The sequence below is a fragment of the Suricata suricatta genome, chromosome 1, assembly GCF_006229205.1.
Source record: "Suricata suricatta isolate VVHF042 chromosome 1, meerkat_22Aug2017_6uvM2_HiC, whole genome shotgun sequence".
In the NCBI taxonomy this organism is placed as follows: domain Eukaryota; kingdom Metazoa; phylum Chordata; class Mammalia; order Carnivora; family Herpestidae; genus Suricata; species Suricata suricatta.
The window spans coordinates 181,959,762-181,968,536 of NC_043700.1; positions in this window are offsets into that span (position 1 = coordinate 181,959,762).

Genomic DNA, 8,775 nt, shown 5'->3' on the forward strand with positions numbered 1-8,775 from the left:
AACTTCCCCGCTGGAATGGGGGAGACCTGGGGAAGGCGGGGGAGCCTAGGGGCAGAGAGTTGATGGGGGCAATCGTGTTGGCCTTTGGGCCAGATTAAGGACATGGAAATGAAGAGACAACACTCCTGTTTCAGCCCTTGACAGGGAACACAGGTTGATGGAAAACAAGATGCAGACATGAGAGCCCGGGGCCCAGAAAGGAACAAGAGTGGGGCAGGAGAGGAGAAGAAGCTGGATACAAGAGTGGGAGGCTGGCCTGAGAGCCCTGAGCCTTGCTGTGTCCTTCAAGGAATGACTGAAGCACCAGGAGACCAGAGCCAGGCAGAGAGCACCTGAGGCTAGGACTCAAGTGTTTATGGAGTGTAGGTATGAAGGAGGCGTTAGACCCACCTTGTAGATCCATGTCGAACTCTGGCCCTACATAAACAATAGGGGCATGTCATATTTCTAGAAGTTACATTTTCAACTAATAAAGAGATCCTTGATGTTCACTTCCTGTGGATAAGCACTATGACCCTACAGATCTTGAGGCTCTTGTTCAGCTCCAAAATAGTCTCTACCCTTTTACAGATCCTAAGTGTTTTATTCGACAGGGATTGTGACCTTCTAAAATATGTTGTCAGCATCCTTATAAGTTGCTTCTTTGAAGTTTGCTAACAAGGTCCCACATCTCTTCCTTGCTGAGTATTGAAATGTCTTTTACATTTTCTATCTGTGTGATATGAAGCCCCTCCTTGCCTGTAGAAAAAAAAGGCAAATACAGGAGATGTCTTGGATTAAACTCAGGTATAGAAGAAAAATTTTAGAATTTTATGTTAAGGAACTGTGTCGTGTGTTGTGAACTCAAGGATGCCACCTTCTTCTTCTGTTTTCCCTTGCCCCACGCAGTTTTCATAAAATCTTCTTATTTTACATGGGTAGAGTTTGTAGCAGGATAGACTGTAGAAGATTAAACTTTCTAACTGCTCAACAATGGGACACAGTGCTTTAAAAAGAAGACAGCACTACTGTCCAGAGATGCTGAAGAAGGAGTTCATGAAAAGGCAGAAATTTAGATGAAATATCTTTAGGTTTCTTCCAACTCAGAAATGCTATAAATGTGTTATACAAAAATTCTACCTTTGCTTTTACATTCTGTATTTAGTATTTTGTCAGATCTATCTGGATCCTATTCAAGGGGCAGGAATGAACCAACAATTTCACTCCTAATAGGAGTGCTTGCTGAATTAGAGGCCAGTGATCTCTTCAGGCTCTCCCACGCTAATAGAACTAGGAGAAGAATCTGGATCACAGACAAGGGACATAAAGGATGTACTAGGCTGAGTGTGCCAGAAGCAAGTGCTGAGACACGGAAGCATTTTGAGGAGATCCTGGTAAGGCAGTGGGGAGGCAAGATAGGAAATGGCACAAAGTCAAGCAAGGATACTGTTTCAGGCAAAGTCCCAGCCTCAGTGTGATCCCATAAAGGACCTTTGGAGTATAAATTATTTTTCAAAGTTTGTCCAAACTTAAGGCAAGGGAGCAAAACTCTCATACTCCCACACCAGCCAGCCATTGGTTATCAGCCACAGGGAAGATTTCAGTGCTTGTGGAGAAAGAGGCTCCAGTAACTTAAGGGAAGACCTTCAAAGAGTGTCACAGATGTGGACACTTTAGAAGCAAAAATCACACAAAATCCCAGGGAAGGACATACAGTAACGTTAAAAGGATCCAAGTGGATATGGACAGAAACCTAGCAGTGTCTCCTACAAAAATCATAGCAAAGAATACAGTATCCAACTCCAAACCCAAATCTGAAAACTGTAAAAATGTATCAGATAATGGATGCAAGTGGTTCAAGGCTGCAGAATCTAATTTTGTGAGAATGATAGACGCTTACATTTTTGTGGTGTATCAGTCGGAGTTCTTCAGAGAAGGATAGATAGATAGATATAGATATAGATATAGATATACAGGTATATAATATTACAAATATATTTTATATATGTAATGTCAGTACATATATTACATATATATATATCTACATATGTATGTGTGTATATGTATATTAAAGTATTTATTTTAAGGAATTGGATCACATGACTGTTGGGGCTAGTAAGTCCAAAATTTATAGGGCAGGCTGGTAGGTTTAAAAAAGCAGACAGAACCTTATGTTATAGTCCTTGAGGCAGAATGTCTTCTCTGGAAAACCTTAGAGTGTGCTGTTATGGCTGTCAACTGATTGGATTAGACCCACTCACATTATCAAGTGTATCTCTTTTGTTTAAGGTCATCTGATCATAAACAGTAACCACATCTACAAAGTACCTTCATGGCAAATGTCTAGATTTGTATTTCATTAAATTTTTGGATATAGTAGCCTTGCAACATAGACACAGAACACTGACAATCACAGGGAATATTCTGCCTATCACTAAGGGTCTTCCTAACAGTTAAAGGGATTTTGTGGATTTTAGCAATGAAGGCTGGACGTTTTAGAGAGTACTTTAGCCAATTTTTCTGGTTCTAATTATTCATATTCTGTACAGATCCAGGGTCCACACCTAGTCACCTGCTAATCCTCATCTGCATTAAGAATCTTATTGTAGGGCTTGGTTTCAGGCAGGGTATTTAATAAATGAACACGTAATGTTATGTCTGTATTAAGAAATCAAAAACAAATTCATCACTCAGAGCCTTGTGTATCATTTTTTTGGAATGAATAATTTGTTGACTCAGGGAATATTTTGTGTCTGTCTGGGGTGGGGGTGGGGGACCAATGGACTAAAAATTACTAAGAGGAAATGTCAAGGATAAGGAGATTCTCATTAAACCAACTCAAGAGGATTCTTGTTGAAGGTAGGCTAGGGAGGTCAACCTTCACTAGGGAATAATGGAGGTTGAAGAAATTTGATCAGATTGAGGGTGGGAATTCTCTCTTAACTGACTTAGCAGGATTCTTGCTTAAACTGGATTCTACAAGGGCAGAACTAGAAGTCCAATGTCAGGCCTACTTGAGTAGAATACTCAGAGGAACTTGACTTAAATTTGGTGAGAAAGAGTCATTGTCATGTGAGTGGCATTAAATGTGCTAGAACTTTTATTTAAGGTTGAATAAGCAGGCTAAATAAGCTTTAATATTTCTTCTCTTGACTCTCTACCATGAGCCCTGTAACAGGAGCTACAAATGGTGGTTTCATTAACGAATTTGTTCTTAGAGAGTGAAGAAGGAACTTCTTCAAGTCTCTATATAATTTATCCATGACTACAATATTGTTGAATGATGAACAACCACAAATCCTCTGTGGCAAACAACATTAAGTCTGTATCTGGCTTGTGAGTCTTCGGGGTTCAGCTGATCTGGGCTGGGGTCTGCTGATCTTACTGGGTTTGCTCATGCATCTGCAGATAGTTACAGGTCATCTAGATGACTCTACCAGTGTGGGCTTGGCCCACTCCAAATCTGGGAGTTAGTTGGCTGTTGCCTGATTTTCGGTTGCCTCATCTGGGATGGTGGAGGCAACTCTGCTCTGTTTGGTATGCCTCCTTCTCCAGGAGCTAAGCCAGGCATTTTCTCACTGCAGTTCCTAAGTGGAAGAACAGGCAGACATGGTCAAGGCATCTCTAAGGCCCAAGCTCAGAACCGGAGCACAGGTACTTGTGCTTTCTGTGGCTTTGTAAATCACAAAGCCAACCCATATGCAGTATGTGGAGAAACAGACTTCACATCTCCAGTGAGAAGAACTGCAAAGTCACATGGCAAAGGGAGTGGTTATATTGAGGAATAAGAAAGGGGGCTATTATTACAATTGGTCTATCATGGACTCCTAATTCTTATGATCAAGTTGAATTCTAGCCAGCCTGTTTTCAAGCCCACCCAGATCAGCTGGCTGTCATTCCTGCTAAAAGGTCAGGAAAGAGTAGCAAGAACTCTTCTCCTTTATTGCTAATTGGGAGTTCAGATAGTTCAAGGGGCTTTGCATTAGCCAGAGTTGGCCCAAATTCAACTGACCCTTTGGGGCATTGGACACAAATCTAAATACCCCAACTCCTCTTCTTTTCTCCCTTGTGTCCTTCAAGTCTAGGTCATAAGTTGCTTGCTATAGTGTATTACTTTATTCCCTATGTCTTATTAATATTATACATTAATTCATAGGCTAGTCTTCAGATTTTGCAAATGCTTGTCACTTCATAAGTGCTCAATAAATGGCAGCCATTATCATTATAGTACAGATACTCAGAATAAGGTGTTATATTTTGGAACAGATCCAAAGTTCCTTGGTTACTAAAGTACAAAAGGGGTCTTATCATAGGCTTGCTTGGCCCATTAAAAGTGGTCTCCCAGGACAACAGTGTAAAATGTCAGGGCAAGCACTCCATTGCAAGAGTTGCCCATTAGAATCACCATCCAGCTTTAGTCATGAGATCTACACTTACACATTTGTTTATTTGTTCATTTTATTTGACTTTCCCACCTCCGTAAACTTAATTCAATGTCATTTTCCTATGGGACTCTTGTAAAAGCAGGAAGAGGGTGCATTAAACCAAAAGAACTCCTCATATTTCCTAGCAATTAGGCATTAATTTATCAGCATTCTCATACATAATTAATGGTCTCCCACCACTTGTGACAGCTGGTTTGTTTAGCCAAAACCAACCTTACTAAGTTAAGATTTGGAGCTTTGCCACAAGAGCCTAGTTAAGCCTGTCACTAACTCCTCATTTAATATTTTAAAGGCTTTTCTGGTGTAGGAACCATTTGCCTGGGTTCACTTTCCTTTCAGCCTATGAAGGCGTGACTTCAGCTTCATCACTGTACATATCCTCATCTTGTCTCCAACGCTCAGAGAACCAAGGTTTGAAAAGGTCAGATCAACACAGAAGAGAAGTTTATGTAGAAGCTCAAATAAAAACACAATGAAAGTGCATAGAGACAGCGTTTAGTCCTGGCAGCTCATAAAACAAACCCATGTTGTTAACTTGTCCAAATATCAACAGATCATTTCACCAGAACATACTGTAGAATAAAGGATGAGAAGTAACCATTTAGGGTACAGTTAGGGGTCATCTCACTGTGTGGATGACAGTGTTAACGTGGTATCTAGGGGAGACCAGGCAGAGAATTCCAATGTACTGGCTCCCTACTGTGCATGGCATCCCATATCAAGGACATTTTATGCTCCTGGCAAAAATTGTTCTGATGAGTTGTAATTACCAGCCCCATTACAAAAAAGGGAAACTGAGGCTCAAGGAGAGAACTCAATTGGTTCATGGTCACACAATGGCTCAAGCCTGCTTGAGGCAGAAGCAGACTTTGAATTTATTTTTTTATTTTTATTTTTTAGACTTTATTTATTTATTTATTTATTTTTTAATTTTACAATTGAGATTTTTTTATTTTTTGGTTTTACAGGTACATCTTTTATAATTTTTTTCATAATATTTTATTGTCAAATTGATTTCCATACAACAGGAGGGAAACAGAGTTGGGGAGAGAGAGGGATGCAAAACTTGAGAGACTATTGAATGCTGAAAATGAACTGAGGGTTGAAGGGGAAGGGGGAGGGGGGAAAAGAGGTGGTGGTGATGGACGAGGGCACTTGTGGGGAAGAGCACAGACTTTGAATTTAAATGCACCTAATTCCGAGGCCAATGGGTCAGGTCTTCTCCACTTTAAATGAATAGATAATTTGGTTCACATAAATAATTTAGAATTCAAGAGGCTCCTCATGTTGGCATGGATGGCAAATGGTATTTAAAGCACAAGAATCGTAAGTGTTAGTCCTTTGTAGCTTAGTGTCAGATGGGAGAGATCAGGGTAGAAAGTCACCAGTGAATTTTCTCTAGTGTCACCTGTCCTGCTTCCTGAGGGCAAGTGCTTTCTGGATGTGGAAACTAGCAGGCAGAGACAGTACTTCCGATTCCCCCCAAAGTCTCTTATTAAGTGCTGTTATTTGCCAACAGTTACAGTAGGCATTCTTAGGGGATCTCATTTTCATCTTCCCAACAGCCCCATTGACAATCATTGGCATCATCAATATTACATATTTTGGAACTGAGTCAGTTTCAGAGACATGAAATAACTTGTTCAAGGACTCACAGCTAGGAAGTGACTATTTTAACATTGAACTCAATTCTATCTGACCCCCAGCCAGTGTTGTTTGGATTTTTTTCACTGTTCTTTTTAAAAAATTTTTAATTTATTTTTGAGAGAGAGAAAGAGACAGAGACAGAGAGAAAGTGGGAGAGGGGCAGACAGAGAGAGGGAAACACAGAATTGGAAGCAGGCTCCAGGCTCCTCACTGTCAGCACAGAGCCTGATGCAAGTCTCTAACCCATAAACCTCACGATCATGACCTGAGCTGAAATCAGATGCTTAACTGACTGAGCCACCAGATGCCTCTGTTCCATTTTTTTTAGTGCAACTAAGATAAATATATTGATATTGCCTATTTTCCTGAGAAAAGACACCTAGAACCAACACCAGAGAGTGAATATCTTTTATCAGGGAAACATTTCTTGATATTTGGGATTAGCTAGAAAGGGTTTATTTTGTATCTCCTGGATGGGGCTACAGAAGTATGGTTTGAGGCTAGGTGGGAGGTGGTAGTAGATTTATGAAGATGGTTCGGGAACCTTCAGTTCTATGAAGAATTATGGTCTGGATCATATCTTCCTGGAGATAAGAGTCTTGACTGACTCTGCTTTGGGTTTCTAAATCCAGAAAAAAGGGGGCAAAGTAAGGCTGCAGATGGTGGATTTAGATGTCTATAAGCACCTTACTCCCCCACCCTCCAAACGATCTCAGGTTATTGGTTTCTGGTAGAAAGTTTTATTCTTTTACCTATATCTATCTGCTGGACCCAGGGGATAACTTCAAATGTATGTTACACATTGCTTAGGAGACCCTACAGCAAAGTCTTGATGGAATCTCATAATGCAGCAGAAATTCTCTGAGAAGTTAATAGAGACCATATGAACTGATAGGTTTGTGATTTGGGATGATCAAGCCATCCAAAGAAGAAGATCAACTAGGAGTCAGGAGACTAGATCCCATGCTTGGAACTTTGGAATGGAGGGTCCTGACTGACAAGAACGGGTTAGACATTTTGTGTAGGTCAGTCAGTGGGACAGAATCCTGACCAGGGCTCTAGTCTCAAAGGGACTTTGAATTTGGGTCAGCTTCCAGCCTTTGTACAAATTAGGAAAAAGGCAACTTTCCTGGGTAGGTGAATGCAAAATGTGTTTCTGTCTCTAAGTAAAGGTCAGCCTAATCCAGTTTTCACTGTGTGGTGGAAGATTTGGGCCTTGATTCATTTCCTAAGACAGGCATATTTGGGTAGTGTACAAACTGCATCACTGTTCATGGCCATCTGGCTTGGATGTATAGGTATAAGAAATGGAAACAGAATCCTTTTATATTATGAAGATAATAATAATAGTAAAGTTTTTATGAAAATCAAAGGAGATTATAATAGGATATTATAGAATAGGATATATGATGTGATGATATGTGATGCCTGATACATACTAAATGCTAGGTCAGGGTTTATTCACTAAATCTTAAACTGAATCAGTTTGGCTATTTCCTTCTTTACAGTACTTATCAAACCACTAAAGACAGTTTATCATCTTTAATTAAGTCTGTAATTACTCAGAGTTCACTCTTGGTAATCTAAAGGTTTTCCATACAACTTAGAAGTTTGTCCACTGCAGTTAACTTTTCTTCATTATTTATTGGCTCATCACTTTTCCTTTTTTTACTGGACTTACAATCTTATAAATCTGTTGTCATTTAGAGTTCAGATGCTCAAATACAACACCTATCTAGTAAGAGTCTCTCTTTAAAGGATGTGTGATGTTGCTGGACAAATGTTCACCTTTTCAAATGCCTAATATCTAAGTGCTGTTGATCACCACAAGCTGTTAGCAATGACTTTCTCTTTCATTGTGCCATCTGCCTCTTGCATGGTCCTGCCTCCACTTTATGCCAATAATTTGCATGCCCCTTATAATTTCTTTCTCTGCATCCAAAGTGTCCTAACGGACCGTTTTCCTGTACTACATCTTCCTTCCTTCTTCCCGAAACCACTGTGATGGTTTGATGAACTTAACAGATAGTTAGCTAACAAATCCTATTTTTCTAATCCTTTATCAAACTACTAAAAGGAGCTTTCTTTTATTTATTTGTTTATATTATATTTTATTTTTTATTTGAGAGAGAGAGAAAGAACATGAGTGGGGAGAAGAGTAGAGAAAAAGAGAGAGAGAGAGAGAGAGAGAGAGAGAGAGAGAGAGAGAGAGAGAGAGAGAGAGAGAGAGAATCTCAAAAAGGCTCCATGTCCAGCACAGAACCAAATATGAGGCTCAATCCTACAACCCTAGGATCTTGACTTGAGCTAAAATCAAGAGTTGGTTGCTCAACCAACTGAATTGCCCAGGTGCCCCTAAAAGGAGATTTCTTAAATTAAAATCTTATCATAAAACTACTGAATGTCTCCTCATTGTTTTGGAGGGGAGCAAAATTCTCTTTACTTAATTAGGCACTCAAAGTTCTCTTCATGATCTGGCCCCATTGTAACTTCATAACCTCATCATTGGCTGTTTCCCTCTGAAGAATCTACACTAAGCCTGGTGAACTAAATACAGTTTTCTGTGCTGTTTCAGACCTGCATGTCTTTGCTGATTCTACCACCATTACTGCCCCCCGCCAAAAAGGAAAAATTTGTTCTGTGCATATACATCCTTCTCTTGCCCAAATGATAATCTATTCATCCTTCAAGGAAAAGATGCAAA